The sequence below is a fragment of the Corvus hawaiiensis genome, chromosome 10 (genome assembly GCF_020740725.1).
Source record: "Corvus hawaiiensis isolate bCorHaw1 chromosome 10, bCorHaw1.pri.cur, whole genome shotgun sequence".
Taxonomy (NCBI): Eukaryota; Metazoa; Chordata; class Aves; order Passeriformes; family Corvidae; genus Corvus; species Corvus hawaiiensis.
The window spans coordinates 22,530,051-22,544,877 of NC_063222.1; the positions used below are offsets into that span (position 1 = coordinate 22,530,051).

The 14,827-nt window shown below is 37.2% G+C and overlaps 1 long non-coding RNA gene across 5 annotated transcripts in view; it reads right to left on the bottom strand.

Annotated features, from left to right (window-relative positions):
• The window catches only part of LOC125330870, a 121,866-nt gene that overhangs the window by 74,500 nt on the left and 32,539 nt on the right, over nt 1–14,827 (bottom strand). For 4 of the 5 annotated variants that reach the window (XR_007205737.1, XR_007205735.1, XR_007205738.1 and 1 more), the window contains exons 2-4: nt 5,579–5,681; nt 4,692–4,761; nt 2,889–2,948 (exon numbers count right to left, since the gene is read on the bottom strand). This is a non-coding gene — a long non-coding RNA (uncharacterized LOC125330870). The remainder of the gene's footprint in view (nt 1–2,888; nt 2,949–4,691; nt 4,762–5,578; nt 5,682–14,827) is intronic. The other variant, XR_007205733.1, reaches the window with a different exon arrangement.

The following is a 14,827-nucleotide window of genomic DNA, read 5'->3' on the forward strand; positions in this document are numbered from 1 at the left end:
CTCTTAGTCAATCAAACTAATGTTATAAAGGAACAGCCAACAGCCAATTTTGACATCCTTTAAGCAGGTCAGTTATAAGCCAATTAGCTCTACCTACTTGGTCTCCAAGGTCTGAATAAAATATAGCCCATTTTGATTAGAAGCACTACTCCCACCAGTGGGCACATGTCTTAAAATAGACTGCAAAAATACTGGAAGCCCCATGGAATTGTTAGAGGAAGTCTCCATCCTACTGAAGTCAATTACTGTAATACAATCTCTCCTGACTTCTCACAGATTACGAGAGCTCCCAGATTCACACAGTGTCGTTCCAGTTTTATTGGATTGCAGAAAAAACTAAGTGCTGCATTCATCAGAGCCCTTCCATCTGCTGAATACAACTTTTCTGCAACGTAAGACAAATTGCAAGCATCAATCCTGAATTCCAGCAAAATTCCTGGAGAACTAACTTCAGCAAAAGGAAATCAAACAAAATTGCATTTATTTGCACCTCACATTAATTTCCCCTGTTTATTTTAACACAACTTTCACATTATTAATAACTGTCAGATACTCCTTGACTGGTTTGACAAGAAATACAGTTATTAGAACTGGGTTAAATAACACTAATCAAATTATTTCTAAAATGAACTTTGCATTAACTTGAATGTATAAATTTTATTTTATTAATTAGAAAATATTTTTTTCTTGTTAATCATGTAATGTTTAAGAGCTGAGAAATATATGGATGTTTCTTTTCCCAAGAATCTCCTGCTTTACATTCCTTAAAAAATGGGTGGATTTTTTCATTATTTATCCCACTCTCCACTAAAATATAATCATATTCTTTGGAATCATACTGATGAGTAGGGAGTGCTAGAAAATTCTTGTTTTCTAGTAATACACTTAAAAGGACTCTGCATGTAACATATAGGGAGTATTCAGATTTTTGTTTGTTTTCCTTGTTTCTGCATAAGCCAAATTCCCAAATAACAGAACTTTCTGAAACCACACCAGCAGCAAAACCATTTTACTTTGTTTCACAACATGTTTGCTACTGCAATCATACAGTCAGTGAAAAAATTAGGAGAAAAGAGGTGAAAAATAAATAAAGAAAGAAAAAGAAAAGAAAGCAAGAGAAAGATGTATGGCTAATAATCCAAGGGCACAAGAAGCAGTAAGAACAGGCTACAGAACCATTTAGAACTGTCAAAAAAGCACATTATGAAAAGCTAGAGGGGCCTGACACCCAGGTATAGGGAATGGCACAAGCCATATGAAGCCAGATGGATTCCAGCCAGGCTGGCCTGGCCAAATGCACAAAGACATAACATGAGTTTGAATCCAACCTAAGAGGAGTTCGTTGACAGGAACTGGAATTAAGATCATACAAAACAACAAAAATGTAATATTGAGGGTTGTAAAATTTACTCATGCTCAGGAATATAAATAAGCTGTTCTAGAGTAATTTAAAACAAAGATATAACTGTTTCTTACTGTGAATAAAGAAATATTGAAACCCCTTACCAAGGAACAAAAATACAACTTCCTTGATTTAATGGTTAATTATACTGAACCTAATTATTAAAATTCTTGATAACTGATGCAGTAGAAGCAATTGTATCTGCCTTCTGAAAATAAAACTCTGTCAAACTTTTTCTGTAATACACCGCTTTTTCAATTTTCAGATGATTGCCTGTCCTATGTCCATTACTCTCCTGCATTTCCACTGAGCTTTAATTAGAGTTTAAGTATGTCTTGATTTGCTTATTAAACATCATAAGCAATTTAAAAGAAAGGGTCCTAATTTTAAATATGCAGGAAATCAGGAAACTGCATTTAACTTATTTCAAAAAACATCGAATTAAATCAAGTAATGTATTTTTTAAGAGAAAATTTCTGATCATTTTAAGGTATAAATTAATTTTTTACTGAGGCTGGGAAAAGTCTGACCTATTCTTGAAAATGAACCTAGGGAGCAAAGGGAATATCAACTACAGGAGGGCATATGTGTAATTTGCAGTCCAAGGTGCTTGTACTCTAACGGGTACATAAAAGGTGGAATGGCTGGAAGTTGTTCACACAGGCATGATCATTATTTCCATCCCAGAGGGACTTTCTTCAGAAACTTATCCTGCCTGTCTACACCAGCACCTTTGGTCTACAGCACTTATTTAACTTGAGGATAAAACTAAAGTCACTTGCAAGCCATCTATATGGATAAATGCATACATATTCTAATTCTTCTTCCCTGCTATGGAAATGTGAGAAATGTGTGCACTGGGTTTTTTTCTTAGCAGGACAATTTTTGACATCTCACAAGTTGCTTTTTGGTAATGTCAGAGCAAGGGATCTGTGGAGAAGGAGAGTTAATACAGGTGGCCTTTTTTTCTAAAAGGTTATTCATTATGGAGAAGTGCAACCAACATGTTTGTGCATTTTTCATTGAAGAATCTTTCCTATTTCCTTTTTCTTACAAACAGCTGTCATAGCATCATTTCATTACGTAATCAGCTTTTCTCTACTCACACACAGTCAACAGACATTGTAATTGCTGGTTACAGGCCTAATATGGGAAAAAAATAACCCTGGAATCAGAGAAATGGCTTAAAAGGAAATATTTCACATGAAAACAAAATGACATTCTTAGAGAGTGACAGAACATTCAAAATTTGATACTTCAAATTAGATGCCCAGTCCCCCTACCTATGAAATGTTATGCAAGAGTTTAAGTGAACAGCTCTAATCAGTACAAAATTAAATATCCTTAGCTTTTGCAGAGCTGGGGTTGTGTTCTACTGTTACATAACTCCATAAATTACTTGCTTTTTGACAGTCCTTAAGTCACTCCTTTTGGTATCTGAATGTAGCTACAGGCACATAAATTTGAAAGTGTGATAATAGATTACCTAAGGCCAGACAGTGAATCAATGTCTAAGTCAGAAGAGGAAACCAGGAATCCCAAGTACCTGTTGAAAGACAAGGTGACACTGCTCAGTGTAGAGAAAAACTATTTCATTTGCAGCCCATGCAAATATAAAGCAATTATGCTCCCCAAACTGGAGTTCTCTCCTTGAGATAATCTTAAACACATTGTGTATTCCTTTACCATCATTCTTAGAGAGGTAGGTGTGAAAGGATTAAAAGCACAAAAAGCCAAACCTGAAACTCAAAGCATTCTTCACCAGGATTAAATCACTAATTGCTTGCACACTTCTTGCAATGGTCCTAATTACACTGTAAATAAGACTATGTACAGGATCAGCTGAATTACTTAAACCATTTAATTACCCTGAAAAATGCTTATAAGCTAGTCTATAGGAAGCCAACAAAGTGGCTTTGCAATTAGTGCAGAAAGTTGAAGTCTAAAGTTGTGCCAAAATAACTCCCCATATGGAAAATTTCATATTTGGAATAAATGTGGTGCAAAATTTTGAGGCTGTCGAGGTGAGGGCAGGTTATGAACTACTTTTTACTTTTATGAACTGCAGAAAAACTATTTTAAAGAGTTCAGTACCTCTTTCCCCACCACTGCAACAATTATTCCCCCAAAAGCATCAATAGCACTAGGAAACCAGAGAGCTGGGAAGTAGATGGCAGGGAATCCAATAGCTTCAAGGACCCTAAAACCTACCTACATTAGAAATTTGTCAGAGGTTCAGTGGGTTTCCACATGCTTCAGTTTCAATGAACCTTCTTTTTCAATAGAAGCAAAAGCCTTCAGAAAATTTCCAGCTAGATTAACGAGAGCTGCTCCTTGCTTTTCAGATAGAATATAAAGTCACTTTAAGAGCATTTAAAACTGCTGTGGCTCATTGTCTTCAGCTGGGGCAATGTGAACTGTGAAGTGATAAAACCTGGTCACTGCCTGAGCCTGAGCAATGAACTTCTGTGAGAGCTCAGACACTATTTCTTTGGTGAGATGAGAAAAGGAAAAAAAAAAAAAAAGGAAAATTAAATAAATTAAAAAAAAAGTATTTTCCACGTCTGAATATCCCAAATGTTTCTAGCCTCCTTTGGGTCTGAAATTGCTCATTCTCAAGTCAGACCTATGACTCTACATTTTTTAACCCATGATTCTTGACAGCATCTGGTGCTCCCACAACCAGGAAATATTTCTGGATGTGGAAATGAATAAGACTTACTTAAGATGCCAAAAGACCTTTTTTGGCACTCATAGAACATCTCAAATAAGTGGAACAACAGTGATTTTTACATAATGCTGAAACATCATTTCTTTTTTGTGCGCTGCATTATGTATTTCCTTTGGTATCTGATAATAGCTAGAGACTGGTAAGCTAACTAAATACCAAGTCTTTACAGAATTCAGTAGGCTCTCGATACATCCCAGGAGAGACATGGAAAATAATGCTTCACCTTCTAGAAAACTTAATGCAGTCTGCAAGGTAGGACATTCCAGGTACGATCTCTGCATTCCAAAGCAGCACATTTGCACATGAGGCACCACCTCTGATAGAGCACGAGCAGCCTCAAGGTTAAACAACCCCGATGCTGAGAGCTGAGGCAATGGCTATGAATTACAGCTGGAGCCAAGCCGCACTTCCCTGGAAGTGAACTGGTGGCCCTCACGAACACAGAGCAGTGAAACAAATCAATTGTGGAATAATAATACTGTTTCTGCAATTTCTAAACTTCTCTAAATTCATAATGGATAAATTTTCATCTTGTAGAATCAATGAAAAAGGACTCACCATGTTTTCTTGGAAGAAGAAAGGAGTGATGTTTTCTTGGAAATTATGTCTCTTACCATCTTTGGAAAGCCTAGGCAGGTTAAACAAAAGTAGTGCACAGTGTTAATCAGTGCCTGACCAGGAGCAAAGGCAACATCATCCTTCTCAGGTGGGAATAAAAGTCTAAGAACATTCTACAGTGGCAAAATGTAAATGAACATAGAAACATCAGATGCTCTGAGGGCGGGCACACCTCTGCTATGGAGACAGGCTGTGAGAGTTGGGGTTGTTCACCTGGAGAGGAGAAGGCTCTGGGAGAAGCTTATAGCACCTTCCAGTACCCAAAGGGGGATATAAGAGAGCCAGAGAGGAGCGTTTGACAAGGACATGTACTTATAGGATAAAGGAGTTTCAAACTGGCAGAGGGCAGGTTTAGATTAGATATTAGGAAGAAATTCTTCCCTGTGAGAGTGGTGAGGCCTGAGAGATCCACGTGCATGCTGAGTTTAGCCATTTTAAATGTGCTAATTTCCAGTTTAGAGCAGCAAACAAATTGGATGGCTCCTATTTGAACACTTCCCCTTAAGAGATTTGTCAGGTTTGGACTGAGTCCTCAGAATACACTGGGACTCCCACCAATGTAAGCTGCATGTGCAAACTGAAGGCAGCTCATGGTCCTGTGAGATAAACTGCTTGCCCTTTTATATCCTGCAGCACATAATTTAAAAAAAAAAAAAAAAAAGATCTTCTTTGCTTATTGCAATTCAAAACTGCAGTGTCCATAACATTTGAATCACATCTTGTTGCTAATGCTACTTATAATTCCATACTATCAGAAGTCCTATTTTAATGATTCTACTTTGATAACAGCCAAACTTCTTGACCTCAGCCATGAGATAGTGAAGTACCTCATACATATGTGAATGCTCCAAGGCATCAGGTACTTCAGAAAGGCCAGGGGAAAGTGGTATTTGGATGATGACTGCGGCTCACGTGGGAACCCATCATTCCCTAGAAGAACATAAAGATGAAGGCAAACCTTAAGGCACAACAGAGAATTTGCAGTTCCTGTAAGTTCTTTACCTCAAAAAACAAAAACCCTAAAAAATCAACAACCCAAACCAAAAATAGATGCTCATTGCCAATAACATGATGTAGTTGTCAACAGAGGCTTGTGCTAGATGCAGCCACCAACCAACTGCACTGGAACTGTTTGAGAGCAATCACCTGCCCTGCTCAGCAGGAGCACACCCACAAGCCTGACAGTAGAAAATACAGAAAACAGCAAAGAAAAAGAGGTGTGAATAAATCTTTCATCCTGTTAATCCCGGTAGATATCCAGTAGAAATGTGGAAACCCAGAACTAAATTTGGTTATAAAGACTGTTTTCTATATCCTAGACAAATATCTAAAGGCTAACACATATACTTGTGTTTTTTGAAAGCAGCATTGTGTGGTCTCAGGAGATTGCAGCATTTAAATGTGGAGCATTTAGCTTTACAACTAAAAGTCAGAACAGGTCATGTCCACAGAGCCCAGTTTTCAGAAAAACAGGTATTCAGCACTTCCAGTAAATAAGGCACAGTTCAAAGTATCAGATCCCAGCCATTGGTAGTCACATCAGGAAATCCTGGCCTAAATATTCATCAAGGTAACTAAGGGTCTGCTCCATTATGATTCAATATCTGGTGCCTTTTCCAACCATCAGAAGGAATGTTCAAAGTGTCACCTAAGTCAAATAAGTTCCAAATGATTTGGAAACTGGGGAGAACAACTTGAGTGACCTGGAAGAGCGGGGATTCTGTTTTTAAATGTGATGACTGCAGCTGCCATTTGCTCTCTAGATCTTCCATTCAAATCCAAAGTCAGTCATACAGTGGACTTCTATGGGGTGGGCTCTGACCTCCCCATGTCTCAAGTACCAGACATCTTAAACAGCAACACAATTTCATGAACAGCAAGAATCCAGATAAATTTACATTAACTTCAGATAAAATCCTCTTATAAGCCAAACACCAGCTCTTATGGGATTTGTTCATCGCCATTGCTAGAATGTCCTGTAACATGCACCCTGACTCTGGCTGTGCAAGCTAAATTTGCTGTGATCAGTAGGGCTGAAAGAAAAACGACTGCACTAATATTCAAGCTGTTTGAAGAGAGGTTTACTGCCCCCAAAAGAATCATTTAATTATAACACACCATTTTCTTTAGATCTACATATAAAAGAGTTAATTTGCCTAAGCATGCACCAATGGGGCTAATGGATAAAGGTTTTTATTAGGGATGTGCCAAATGGTTCAATAGTTATTTGAATACTGTAGAGACCTCTCAAACATGTAGCTTTGGTGTGCAATAATTCTGTTCAATTAATGGGTTTATTTCCTTCACAGATATCCTTTCAGAAGTGCTTCATCATCCATGCAGTGCTGTTCAGAGACAAGCTGTAAACATTTTCTCTTTACTGGTAGGTTCTAAGGATATGATGCTGTTCTTTTACACTGCTGTACTTGATACGGGAAGAAACCTGCAGAGGAATACATAAAAAATGCTGTACAAATTCTCTTTGGACCCGAGTTAATTGGTGATAATATTGTTGCAACCAAAGAAATCACATCAGCTTTCAAAGAGTCTCTAGCACTCTTTTCTCCACTTCAGCTCTACATGGCAGAAGGTGGCACACTCAGCATCTCTTCCAGCTTTAGTTTCCACAGACAGCCATTAATATGACTCTAAACCTCCTAAAGCAAATGCAGCTCTGGTAGCTGTGCATTACTGCTGAACCGGCACACCTCCACATTAATCTGAAGTTTTAATAGCTGTCAGTAATAAATTAAAAAAACAACAGAAGAAGTCTTTCTTCACCAAACCCACACAATTAAAGGAAGGCACAGCACTGCCCAATGAACAAATTAGCAGACATCACTGAAGTAAAACTCTTCCCTGAGTGGTCTCCTCGGCTTGCTGTTTCTGCCAATTGTTTCTGAACCCTCTTCCTTTAGTTCTTCTTTCCCTTCAATCTGAACTCTAAACAATTCCATCAATAGGGCTGGGAAAAAATGACAGTCTTGATAAGGCCATTGCTATCCAGCTGTCAGCTGTCCTTGAATGGTCTCTATCTCTGCCTTTAGCCTTTATCCAGGTGGTTTATTCGAATGCTAGAGAGCAGCATTTGTATGAACAGACCTTCTTAGATGGTCTTAAGGTCCACAACTTCAAAAGTGTTTCAGTGCCTATCTATCATTGGAAAAAAAGTCTGGTAAATATTTATGCAAAGCTGTCTCCAGGAATTATTTATTAAAAATCTTTGCCTGTGTTATATTACAAAGACGTATTAAATCTTTATGTAAAAATATTTTTTCTATTCAAAGGGAGTTTATTTAAACTTATAATACCTGTGAATTATCTGCTCTGAGTTTAAGGTTAAGTTACATTTGTCATGATTTTTCTTAGCTTTCAAATGGAGTTGCAAGTAAGCAACATGAAATGCTGCATGAGTTGCAACATGTATTGACAGAGAATATGAACATCTGAATAGGAGAAAAGTTTGAGATTCTCTCCAGGATAATAATTCTATCTCATCAATCATAGGCATCATGGCTCCAATATTACCTTAATTTAAAAAATAAAAATAAATCATTAACTTGGGAATAAATATTTCTAAAATTAAAGGCTGTGGGTTCCCGTATCTATACTCCTGCGCCTTCCTCTCCCTTGCTGTTTTTTGGCTGTATGATCACCTAGCCAGCAAGTATCTCATTTTCTGTGCTGTACTACGGTTCCTGCCTTCGATACAGATGCTGAGAGACACTGGCCTCCTGCTTACAGGGAAGGGACTCTGCATTTGCACAAGGCTCCTTGCCAGCATTTTCCCTCTCTGAAACACCCTGGCAGTATTTTTAATTTGATATTGTGAAGCAAACTTCTCATATTCTTCAACAATTAGCAACATAATGGAGGTGATGTAGACACGTCTAGCTAGCTAAAGTCAGTACCTCCACTATTGTGTTTTGGTCTCTTTGTTTTTCCCCTCCTTTTATTCCTTATTTCTCCATTTCTGAGAGTTTGGGTCCTTTTCTCCTGCTATAAGCACAATAACAAAAGGAGGGCAGAAGTCATTAATACAAAAGAGCATAAACATTACAACACTTACATGGTGATATTTTTACAGTGGCCAAATGATTACCTAATGACATCTCCAGAACTTCCAGAGGTTCCACCAGTCAGGGTCACGAGACAGGTTTTACTTTCTTCAGCTATCCAGGGTAGAAAAGGTCCACAAAGGACGCACCTTGCTCTTTCTCTACTAATGAACTTTGCAGCTTGAGATAGAGGAAAAGTACACAGGTTCTGGAGACTGAAACTAATCATCAAAATAATACTTCTGAAATTGTTTTCCTAAATTAAGCTATAAAAAGACATAGATACGACTTTGTCCTGTTCACCCTTCCTAGTAAGGATCTTTTATTTCCTAAACAACAGGGGCATCATATTTAAACACAGCAACTCTTTTCAGCAGTTGGAATTGAATACCATTGAATACATTGACCTTTACAAAGATTTAAAAATAACCTTGAATGTTGTCTTGCATTAGCTTTCATTATTATTCGATTGCATCTGATGAGCTGGCAGTAATTTCCACTTCTGGTTGCTATTGTTTCTTGTGGAAGAAACACCTTCTCATATCCACAGGGCAAACTATATATGGAAAAGTGCACAAAAGCCTCCCTGATAAAATTCAGAGAAAATATGTTGGTGCAGTGACTGTCTGGGGCACTGGTCAGAGCAGCATCTCATTGACCCACCATCAATACATTAAACACATTTCTGCAAATTTCTCCTATTTTTGTCCTCATACCACCCAATATTTTTAAGAGAATTTATTTAATCAGAGACATATTTTCTACATACACAGAATTCAGCTACGTGCTTCTGGAAAAAAAACCCAAACACAAACAGCTGAAAATTACCATAACTCAAATCCTTTCAAGATTTGTTGTTTTAGGTAGACATACAAGACTGGTTTCCCCTTTGTCCACTTGTATGGGTAACACCTGTTTTCTCACCTTCATTCTACTTCTACTTGCACCACTCCACATCAAAGTAAGTTTACAAGTAAGTGATACATATTGCTCTGACCTACTTGTTAGTCACTTAAACACCTCAAGGATCAAGGACAAAAGCAGACTATTTTAAAAAGCAAAACACAGGGTAAGAATGCCCATTGTTTTCATTCCATCAACAGCCTCAGTGATTTACAAAACCTGATGTGTGTCTCAAAGAAATGGTAATTCCCCTCCAATGGTAACTCCCACCCAGGTATCCCACCTTTCTTGGGCAGATGTCCAAATATCCGCCAGGAAGGTGACAAGTCCTGCACAGTTGAAACCTGACTAGCAATAAGGAGGCTCAAACAGTCTTTCTTGGGACCCTCTTTGACCTTTACCTTGCTCCTTACAAGCCTTGCAGTATGATATAAGGAAAGCTATAGGCTTTTTAATTATATTTTGAATGTTATGCTGCTACAACTGTTATGAGGTACTGTCATTTTTTTGAGTCAGCTAGACTCTCTGTGGAGAAATACATAGTAGGAAAATGCAGCTTCATTGACATGAATCCATTCACAGCCACATTTTAAATCCTTGATGAAAGGTGTGATAAATAAATATTTTTTAAATAATGCAAAAAAGAAAAAATGTTGACTTTTTCAATTTCTTGTTCTTTTGTTTATAATTTTAAGTAAAAACAAAAGGTGGAAAGCACTAGTTTTTCTTTACCTGCTAATGTATGTTGCAAGGATGCAAATGATGGTTCCAAAGTTATATTTACCTCCCTGGTGTAAACAAAGTAAAGTAATTGCAGGAAAATGGATTTTCCTCTACCAACACAGTCTAAGTTCTGAATTCAGTAAGACTCTTGCAAACAACCCAAGTGGTCTGCACTAAGACCTTAGCAGATCCCCCAGGCTTAGTCTTGATTCAACACAGATATTTTCTTATTTACCCACATTCACAAAGAGGAGAACTTCAAATATAAGTAAACATTCATTTTTATAAACTGCTTGTATTAATAATTCATTACACTGCCATCAGTTACTTAATAATTCTTTTTAAACTCCTATTGTGATGATGTGAAGCTAGTAATAAAAGTTTTCTTCCTGCCAACAGTGCTCAGAAAAATAATTATTCTCTCCTGGTAGCACCCAGCCTCAATATTCCATGTGGGGAGGAATTTTTGTTTAATACCTGGCCTGCAAGAGAACATGCAACAGCCAGGTGGGAGAAGGCCTTTCTGCAAAAGCCCCATTCCTATATTCAATTTTCATTGAATAATGATCCCACTGGAGTACAAAATGTTCTGTTCTTTGTAGCTACAAAATAAATTGGGAAACAAATGCTTCATTAGAGGAGGAACTCTTTCAACTGGCGCCAGTTACACTGAAGAGCCATCTTTGCCCCACTGTTTTACTATTACATCAAATATTCATAGAGATATAAACATTTCTCCTTAACTTCTCAAAATGCACAAGCAAGACTGGCAGCAACTTGCAACAAGTAAAGGGGCCATATGTCATTATTTACATTCTTTGCCAGGTACAATTCAGGCTTAAGATCTCCAAAGGACAATTGTTGTTGTGTAGCCCAACAACCCCATTTCTAGGTTCTGTCAGTAATGCAAGGCCTAATTTCTAAATGTGCTATTTATTTTTATTCTGCAAACATTACTGTTTTCATAGATAAGTCTTTAGGTTTCACTTATATTTAACTGGAAGGGGCTTATACAATATTTTCCAGGTCATACCCAGGCCCTGGGTTACTGGTATAAGGAATAATGTCCTGGCTGAACATGTAGAAGTCATGTGACTGAGGACACTTGCAATTCTAACAAAGTTTTCAAAATTATTTCGTGCTTAACAGTTTCTGTGCTAGGAATGGTTAAATACTGTTCCAGGGGACAACAAGAGGAGTTTAGGCTTACAGATTTGTCTTACTGGGAAAGCATTTTGTATGATGCAGGGCTGCATACACATGAATCAGGTCTGTTTTGATGAGGCGCAGGAGGCATGGAAACAGAGGTGAATGCTGTCCCTTGTGTCTGTTGCTGTTTTTCTTACTGCCCATGCAACATCTCCAAAAATGTGTGTGTGTGTGTGTGTGTAAGGCTCTATCCACAAACTGTATTTTGACAGAGATAATGTACAAAGCAGCATAATGCTGGAAAACTCATCTAGGCTGTGCTTCATCTGAGACTCCAGCTCATCTATATGCTAATTCAGATGGGTTGCAAGTTGGATTCTTCCAAAGACCGTGCCCCTAATATCCTTTTAGCACATAATTTAATATTATGTTTTGGGGACAGGCAGTAAAAGTTAGTGCACTGTGTTGTTCTGTAAATCCACTGATTGCTTCTTTCAGGGATATTGCACCAAGCCTTGGCTTTTCAGCTGAAAGGACAGCAAGGTCTGTCAGGCTGAGCTGGCTCATTGTGCTACTGAGCCACACACACAGCACTGAAGAGCATTAAATAGCACTTCAAAGATGCTAATATAGAATAATAAATGGCATGGCACAAAGGTATGAGGAAGTGTCTATTTTTACACTGGCAATTGAACCACTTATCACTGAAAAGGCCATTATTTGCATGTGAAACTTACTCTCTAACACTTGTTATAACTACTGAATTCTAGACATCCATAGCTTAGAAAAAAAAAAAATTAAAAAAAAAGAGAAAGAAAAAATAGCACAAATTTTTGAACTCTAAATAGTCCAAGAACAGGAAGTATTTACTACACATGAAAAAAAAAAAAAAATGAAGCTATAAATGTGTACCTCCACTTCATGACAAAAAATTTCTACAAAGATGCTCTTTGTAGCATCATTTTTTAATATTATTGTATATATTTCTTATGGATTCCTTCTACAGAAAACCTACAATGACTACAAAGACTTTTACCAGATGTTTCTTATGGAGTTAAATTTTGCTTTTTTGCTTTTTTTAAAAATTATTTTTGTGCTTTAAAAGGCACAGTTGTTTACAGAAGAACATGAACCAAATGGTTCAGAACTGTATCCTTCAATTCTTTTTGTAGGATCTCAAGCTGCATTTAAAAGGTTCAAAGACTAAAAAAGCACAGTCATTTTTATGAACTTATTTAGTTTTCATCAGTTTCTGAAAGCATAAAATATCGAGTTCCATGTGTATATCATAACAGCTTGCCATAAATGAAATCAAGCTTGAAATCCCTACATGATGAAAAGTGTAATAAATAACTCATTAAAAGGTGATAGACAAAGGAATTTATACATATTTTGACTCTTATACTATCTAACAAGCTGTATCAACTGCATATCTCAGGAAGCCAAACTAAGTTAAGCTATAATAAAAATAACATTACTATAAGCTTTTTCTTTCCCCAGCAACACCAGAGCAATGAACACAAACACTGAAGGATCAGATCCCTTCTTACACACAGCCTCAAATAACCTGTAGCAAAATCCAAACCATTGAAATTGCCAGCTGCCAACCCCACTGCTTGGGTCCAGTGCTGACAGGTACCACTAACTAAGAAACATCTCTAAGTGCTAAACCAGCATCAGTGCATCTGCATCTACATCCTGCAATGCTTGACAAAAATTCGGGTTTGGCTGTTAAACTGATGCTAACTACAATTTAAGAGTTCATGCAAGTTTGAGGAAATAAAAGGTTTCCAATTCCTTCAAAACCCTGCCTGGATTTCAGTATTCAAGGAAGTAGGGGGTTTGAAGTCAGTGGGTTAGTCTCTTGGTGGTAGAAAACGTTTGAGCAGAACTCTTCAAAAGAACAGAAAGTTGCTGCACAAGTCAGAAGGCCAGGACATGATATCTGCAATATTAACAAGAGGTACAAATCATGATGCTTTTTATTGCTATTTCCTATCCTGCCTCCTCTGCTAGAATATGGTTTTAGGCACATTTTGGTTGCTCTACAGAGCCAGTCTGATACAGTTAGAACTTTCCTAAGAGGATCTATCAGTACCACTGATCAGGAATAACTACCTGCTGTCAATTGCAAATATTAGCATACAAGCCTTCTTATTAAAGCAAACATATCAAAAGAATATTCAGGATCAATTGTGATGATTAGTTAAAACGCTGATAGGAAAAAAGTCAACCTTTTCTTCCAATGAGGAAAGAAAGTCTTGTAGACTAAACAAAGTAAATGCTGCATTTTTTGACTAAAAAATAAAAATCATCAGGGCTCAAGGATGCATATCGGATAGGGAGTTTTACAAGAGCAAAATCAGCATAATTCAGTGTAAACCTGATGTTGGCAGCTGGTACAAACACTTCAAATCACTGCACCAAAATACAGCATCCATGAGGCACCACAGTCAAAGGTCCACCTGACAAAAAAGTCTAAACCCTGAATTTCAGATACTGACTTATTGCCAATATGCAAATGATAGCAGTTACTGGCTAATAAACACTATGTAATCAATTCAAATACTATGTTAGCAGAAAAAGGAAGTTCAAGTGTTTTCACATACGAGTTATTTCCTTATCATGGCAGTTTCTGTGAGCTTCATTTTGTAAATATGAATCTAAAAGATAAATTCTCAAAAATATCTGCAAAGCTTAAAATCCATATCTTGTGAGAAATAAAAAAAAAAACCCAACAAACCACTAGCCAGTTAATATCAAAGACTAGATATATGAATTATACATAAGGAAAGGAAAGTCAAACGTTGCCTTCAATGCATGGGCCAAATCTTCATGCTGGTATAAACTCATACAGCAAAAGTTTTTGTACAGAGAAAGGCAGGTATTTTAATACTCTCAAAATCATTTTACCATAGGCATTTGTAGCCAATCAACCTTATTCAACAAATTTCAAGAAATTTGTTCGCCTGTATTATTGCTCATGACTTGATTACAGCAGAAAACACTTTGGATTAAGGAATATTACAGGAATAAGACCATTCATAAGTACAGTTAATTTGGACAAAGAAAGAGATATTCTGGAACAGTTCTTTGTATAGATAAATATCCTCTTGTTGATGGATGTCCCACTAGATGATCAATCTTTCCCCTGTGACAGGAATCTCTGAAAGCAAAATAATCAAATCATGAAATAAATCCTGGCTGTTGGATACAGGTTTACCACACTGAAGAGCCCACAGA